This window comes from Odocoileus virginianus, chromosome 29 (genome assembly GCF_023699985.2).
Source record: "Odocoileus virginianus isolate 20LAN1187 ecotype Illinois chromosome 29, Ovbor_1.2, whole genome shotgun sequence".
In the NCBI taxonomy this organism is placed as follows: Eukaryota; Metazoa; Chordata; class Mammalia; order Artiodactyla; family Cervidae; genus Odocoileus; species Odocoileus virginianus.
Window position 1 is genome coordinate 22,016,324 of NC_069702.1, and position 7,602 is coordinate 22,023,925.

Consider the following 7,602-nt stretch of genomic DNA (forward strand, 5'->3'; position numbering starts at 1 on the left):
AGTTTCACTTGTCTTATCTTTTCACTGACCATGTAACTCGGTCGGTTTTCCTGGAAGCTGTCAAATTAAAGAGAAATCTCTGCGCTTTTTCTAGGCAGAAAAAATTAGAGATGCAAAATAAGACTGTTTATGGTGTTTTCCCCTTTACAAGATGCATGTCATTCTTTCATCTTAAAAAGATGTTATCTTCATTATTTAGGGATGAAAAAAGGGATTCTTGGTGAGATTTAAAGGTCTGAGAAGTATGGTCATTAACCTCTCAAAAATAAATTATTTCATTATGATTTTTCAAAAACTTCTAAAAATCTAGTTATTTCCATTTTAAATCATACTAGTCTGTGTATTGCTTTTCATTAATTCATTTCACTTAACCCTACTGCATTTTTCTAAAAATAACTCTACTGTCAGGTTTATCAACTTTCCTTAATTTAGAAAAAAGTCCCTAGGGGCTTCCCAGGTGGCACTAGTGGTAAAGGATCGGCCTGCCAGTGTAGGAGATTTCAGAGAAGGGTTTGTTCCCCTGGAAAAGGAAATGGCAACCTGCTCCAGCATTCTTGCCTGGAAAATTCCATGGACAGAGGAGCCTAGCAGGCTACAGTCAGTGGGGTTGCAAAGAGTCGGTCACGACTGAATGACTGAGCACTCATGCACAGTTTGACACTTAGTTTGGTACAGAATAGTTATTTCATATATGAGTTTTTTCTAATCCTTTGTTTCTCACTGATCACGACAGAAGTTTCTAAATAGAGAGAGCTTATCTTTATAGCAATAACCTCATAAAAATCAGATTTCCAGCCTAAGTTTGGTCATATAACTCAGCTAATCAGTGAATGAATCTATATTTATTAAGTTCCTCCTATGCTAGGTACCATGGGAAATATAAACATGGGAACTATATGGTATCTGCTTTCCAAGATTTTTAAATCTGATATTGGCAGTATGCCATATTCAGAAATGACCATGAAGAATGGCAATATTTGAAAAGTACTATTTAGGGAATGAATGAATGTGCAAATGAATGGACTGCATATGCAGTAGGTGATACAGACAGAAAAGCACACTTATATTTAAAATTAAGAGAAAAATAATTATGGCAGGATCAGCCTTCTAAAATGTGAACCAGACTTCTAAGATGGATAGAATGTCAATAGTTAAGGATGGTGAGATGAAGATAAATTCACTTGTGGGAAATGATATAAGTAATGACATCAGAGGCAAGCCTCACAGTTTTTAAGCTTATCTGTTTAAACAGAGTGTGATAATGTTAGAAAGAAGAGGGAAATAAAAGCTGGAGCCAGATTTTGAAGAACCTTGAATATCATGCTAAGAACCTAGGTCTTTTTTTCACCCTTTGGGAACTAGAGGTTCACAGAAGGTTTATATCAAGGTGAATACCATGATAAAACTCTCATGTCTATCCCTCCTAGTCTGCTAACTCTCATTATTGGAGGTGTGCATGGAGTACATGGAGTAGCAGTAAGGGCATGGACTTCTGGCTTCAGATCTGGGCTCTATCACTCACCGTGCAACCTTCGCCAAGTTACTCAGCCTTTCTGTACTTCCGTTTCTTCAACTCTAAAATGAAGATGAGGATGAGGATGGTGATAATGATAATGCTAGTTGTGAGGAATAAATGAATTGCTTGAGGAGCAAATGAATTAATGTATGCAAAGAGCTTAGATCAATTTTTGGAAGTGGGTAAGTCCCACTTGTGATTAGTCATTCAGTCGTATTCAACTCTTTGTGACCCATGGACTGTAGCCTACCAGGCTCCTCTGTCCATGGTGATTCTCCAGGGAAGACTACTGGACTGGGTTGCCATGCCCTTCTCCAGGGGATCTTCCCCACCCAGGGATCAAACCCAGGTCTGCTGCATTGTGGGCGGATTCTTCACCATCTGAGCCACCAGGAAAACCATGAATACTAGAGCAGATAGTCTGTCACTTCTCCAGGGGATCTTCCCAACCCAAGAATCAAACCAGGGTCTCCTGAATTGCAAGTGGATTCTCTACCACCTGAACTACCAGAGAAGTCCCACTTAAGAGTTTGCTATTAGTACTCTCAGTATAACTGTTGCCAAATAGGACAGAGAGTTGGGTGATTCTTTGGTTTCTATACCTTTAAAATTAAATCTCAAAAGAGTTCCTTAAAAAGGGAAAGACTAATTATAAACCAGCATAGGTTTAATTGTGTGTATTATAAGCACAGGCTTATAAACTAAGCATTATTTGGCAACCTAGATTATAGTCCTATTTGTCCTTTGTGTGATAAGAGGATGTGAAAAATGCAACTAAAGAATGGAAAGAGACATCATATAATCAAGATTTCTAGACTATGAGAATGCATTTAAAAAGATTCCTACATTGGACTTGGCAATAATTTCTTGGATATAACACCAAAAGCATAGGGAAAAAAAGAAAAAAATAAATTGAGACTTATCAAAATTGAAAACTTCTTTGTATCAAATGACACTATCAAGAGAGTGAAAAGATAATACATAAAATGGAAGAAAATATTTGCAAATAATATATCTGATAAAGAACTAATATCTGAAATATATAAAACTACCCTCAATAAAAACAAAACCCCCAAAAAACAACCCAGTTAAAAATTGGGCTTAACAATTACCCAAAAAAGATATACAAATGGCTGATGAGCACATGAAAAGGTGCTCAACACCGCTAGTCATTAGGGAAATGAAAATTAAAACCACAAAAATATATCATTTCACACCCATTAAGATGGCTATCATCAAGGGAATAAAAAAGAAGAAGTATTGGCAAGGATCTAGAGAAACTGGAACACTTATGCACTGCTGGTAGGAATGTCAAATGGTGCAGGTGCTGTGGAAAACAATATGATGTTTCCTCAAAAAAGTCAAACATAGAATTACTGTATGATCTAGCAATGCCACTTCTAGGAACATACCCAAAAGAATTTCTGAAAGCAGAGACTCCAGTAGATGGATGTACACCAATGTTCATAGCAGCAGTATTCACAGTACCTAAAGGAGGAAACAGCCGAAATGTCCAGCGACAGATGGATGAATAAACAAATGCAGGATGTCCATGCAGTGGAATATCATTCAGTACAAATGGGGATGGCATTCTGATACATGCTACAGTATAGATGAAACTTGAAGACATTATGCTAAGTGAAATGAGACACAAAACTAAAAATATTGTATGGCTCTACTTATATAACCCATTCCAGTACCCATGCCTAGAAAATCCCATGGACAGAGAAGCCTGGTGGGCTGCAGTCCATGGAGTCACAAAAAGTTGGGCATGACTGAGCAACTAACACTACTTATATAGGAATCATATGAGAGTCAACATTTATAGAAGTAGAAAGCAGGAAATAGTGGTTACTAGAGGCTGGGGAAAGGGAGTGATGAAGACATTGTTTAATGGGCACAGAGTTCAGTTTGGGATAAAGAGAAAGTTCTAGAGATGTACAGTATCAACAGCTGTACAACAATGTGAATGTACTTAATGCCACTGAATTGAACACTTAAAAATAGTTAAAACAGGAAGTTTCATATTATGTATATTTCACACACAAAAAAAAATCTTTGCTTTTCTGTGGTTATCAACCATCTAGATCTGAGTTAAGTAACTTCCAATACCACACACTGCATCACACTTCTTATGTAACATACAACTTACAAATTATCATTATGTTGACAGTAAGTAAATTATTTGCCCTTTCCAAATTCATATGTGCCCTTCAGCTATCGTTGTTTTTATTGAAATGTCCTATTCCCCAGATACAAGGTTTACAGGCATTAGATTTGCCAAACACATTTTAAAAAAAATTGTAGCTGCTTTACAATGTTGTCTTATAGTTTCTGGTATACAGCAAGGTGATCCAGTTATATATATGTATATATATATTACAGTTATACATATATATTTATGTACATATATTCATTTTCATTATTATTACAAGATATTGAATAAAGTTCCCTTTGTTATAGAGTAGAAACCTTGTTGTTTATCTGTTTATATGTAGTAGTTTGTGTCTGTTAATCCCAAACTCCTAATTTATCCCTCACCACCACCATCCCCTTTGATAAGAAACGTCCCCAAACAAACAAAAAAGTTTGTTTTCTATGTCTGCAAGTCTGTTTCTGTTTTATAAATAAGTTCATTTGTATCATTTTTTAGACCCCCTATATAAGTGGTATCATATGATATCTGTTTTTCTCTGTCTGACTCCCTTTACTTAGAATTACAATTTACTGGTCCATCCGTGTTGCTACAAATGGCAATGTTTCATTCTTAGTTATAGCTGAGTAATATTGCATTGTGTATATGAACTGTTGCTTCTTTATCTATTCATCTGTCAGTGGACACTTAGGTTGCTTCCATGTCTAGGCTATTGCAAATAGTGATGCTATGAACATTCCCCTGGGTTCCTGTCTGTTTTCTAATTAGAGTTTTCTCTTAACATATGCTCAGGAATGATATTGCAGGATCATATGGTAACTCTATTTTTACTTCTTTAAGAAACCTCCATACTGTTCTCCATAGTGGCTACAGCTGCCCTGAAAACTTTTGAAACCAGTAAACTATAGACCAAGAGAACTTCTCTCACCACTCCTGTGTTATATTGGCATGCTCGTTTGGTTGCACTGAAATGAAAAGATGGCTGATTATGAAAAATCAGAGAACAACAAAGGAGAACGATTGAATGGTCCGGAGTAGGATCCTCATTAGCATGTACCCAAAGCAATTTTAGGACATAGATTTTGTTGGTCTGATTCAATGATTCTTTGTCTTCTTTTCTAGGAAAACATATCCTAATAATGAAGAACTTGCATTTTATGTACTGAAATATACATTCTAAAGCTAGTTAGTTTGTATGCCTTTAAACATGGTGTATTATCCATAAAGCAATAGTTCAAAATGTCAATATTCTATGCTTAATAAATCTGAATAATATGCATTTTAGTTTCCAGACTCTTTAAGACTCTGAAGAGAGATTTCTCACCAGAGAGAGATTTAAGTCCTTCTCCCTGACCCTCTATTCCCTTTCTCACAGCTCCTGGAAAGATGGGCATGACCCCAAGTGTGGCTCTGAGTTTGTTGCTTTGCAAAGATACCCATCTGTTCCTTTCATTGTCTTCCTAGTCATATCTGACTGGGTTTGGGATGTCCAAATTCATTTCTGTTATTTTCAACATGACAGAGCCAAGAACTCTTTGGACAAGTAACCACATTACAAGCTTCTGCCTTATGTGTCCTCAAAAGAATTGCCCTTGTCTGAATACAGAAACTTTATAATGAGAGAAAATGTAGAAAACTCTGCCAGGAAAAAAAAAATGCATTTGCTATTAGACCTACTATCAAAATGGACATTTTTAAAGATGAATACCAGCCAACAGAAAACAAAACATGTCAAATTTCCAACAAATATGGCATTTTCATCTTGACCTTTCCTAATGTGCTAATATTTCAGAGGTTATTATTTTTCATGAATGTTTTAAACAGAATATATAAACTATATGAATAGACATTTTTTCCTGTTGATTCTCTTCTAGAATGCAATCACAGGGCCAGTTATAAAACATGCAACAGAAAAATTTGTTGAACTGAAGGTTTTTTTTGTTCAGGTGCCCTAAATGAGTAAGCAGAGACATGAAATGTATTGTTTTTATTCCCAGATATATTCTGGTCCATCTTGAATTATAGCTTGCTTCTAAGTTGCTACCTCTTAGAGCAGAAATATTATAGAAGTACAGTTTTTTATAATAATAATAATATAATAATATACTCAGACACTCAGTCGTGTCCCACTGTTTGTGACCCCATGGACTGTAGACCACTAGGCTTCCCTGTCCATGGGATTCTCCAGGCAAGAATACTGGAGAGGGTTGCCATTTCCTTCTCCAGGGGGTCTTCCCTACCCAGGGACTGAACCTGGGTTTCCTGCATTGCAGACAGATACCTTACCAACTGAGCCACCAAGGAGACCACATGATTTTTTAGTATTTCTGTTTCTCCAAACAGAAAATTCTACAGGATCTCCAATCAATCCAAATAACCACAGGATAGAAAACTTTAGCTACTGCTGTGACCTCACCAGATTCATTGAATCTAATTGTCATACACTGAATGTCCAGTGTGTGCCGGGTACCGTGTCCACTACGCAGTGGGAGCACAAAGATGAATAAGATATTTTACTTTTGCAGAATGCATTATCGTGCAGCACAAGCAAATAAGTGTAAAAATGTGATAGCTACTTCCCCTGAGGCTACATCAGACTGCTATGGTATAACATGCTCAGATGCTCAGTTGTGTTTTTGCGACCCCTGGACTATAGCCCACCAGGCTCCTCTGTCCATGGACTTCTCCAGGCAAGAATACTGGAGTGGGTTGCCATTTCTTTCTCCAGGGGATCTTCCCAACCCAGGGATCGAACCCGGGTCTCCTGCACTGCAGGCGTGTTCTTTACCAACTGAACCACCAGGGAAATCACATCAGACTGGGGATAAAATCAAAGGTACAGTAATTCAAGTAACTGTCATTTCTTGAAGATGTCTAATGAAATGCCAACTCCCCAAGCCCTTAGCTTAGGCTTCATGCTGAGGTTACTGTCTTAGAGCAAAACATGTTGAGGCGTGTTGATTCCCAAGAATGCCATTGCTTTGCCCACTGCTTTTTTTTTTTAATTGGAGTATAACTGCTTTACAGTGTTGTGTTAGTTTCTGCTGCACAACAAAGTAAATCAGCTATTTGTATACATATATCCCTCCCTCTTAGACCACCCTCCTAAGCTCACATCCCTCCCCTCTAGGTCACCACAGAGCAGAGAGCTGAGCTCCCTATGCTACTCAACTAGCTACCTGTTTTGGAGGGTGGGACAGATTGGGAGAATAGGATTGATGTATATACACTGCCCACTGTTCTTTACACAATCTCACTTGTACCCTTTCTTCTGTGGGTGAGTAGTCTCTTTACTATCCAGGACTACTTCTGAGCCTCAACTCATGGGAAGGACATCTGCTTCCTGGGTTTTCCATCCCTTGCTTTTGGGCTCTGAAATTCCTTCTCAACAGGACAAGAAAGAGACTGAAGTGAGATACTTGCACATCCCTCAGGTCTACCAAAATGGAAGGTGTTGCCCCATCTCCATCTCTCCACTATTCCCAGTACTTGATAGGAGTACTCCATCCCGAGTAGATGCAAGAGCAATTGCTCAGTTATGTGAGCAAATAAATTCAGGTCTGGCTAAGCCTAAATTGAAATTCTATCACATGCAACTGAAAAGACTCCTGGCTATTAATAGGTGTTCCTTACCAGGCTGAATTTTGGCCACCTCTTTGGAGTTCTCCTAAAATGTTTTACATGCCTCTAGGAGCAATTAATAAATTCCATCTTAATTATGTGTTTGCCTCTTTTTTCTACTAGACTATCAACTTCTTTAAGGTAGGAGCTCTCTCAGTTTGTTTTTTTTTTGTCCTTTTTGTTCACTTGTAGTAGAGATTAGCAGTTAAAATGTGTTCCTTTAAAAGGATGGACAGGGAAGTCTGGTGTGCTGCAGTCCATGGGGTCACAAAGAGTTGGACATGACTGAGCGACTGACCTGAACTGAAGT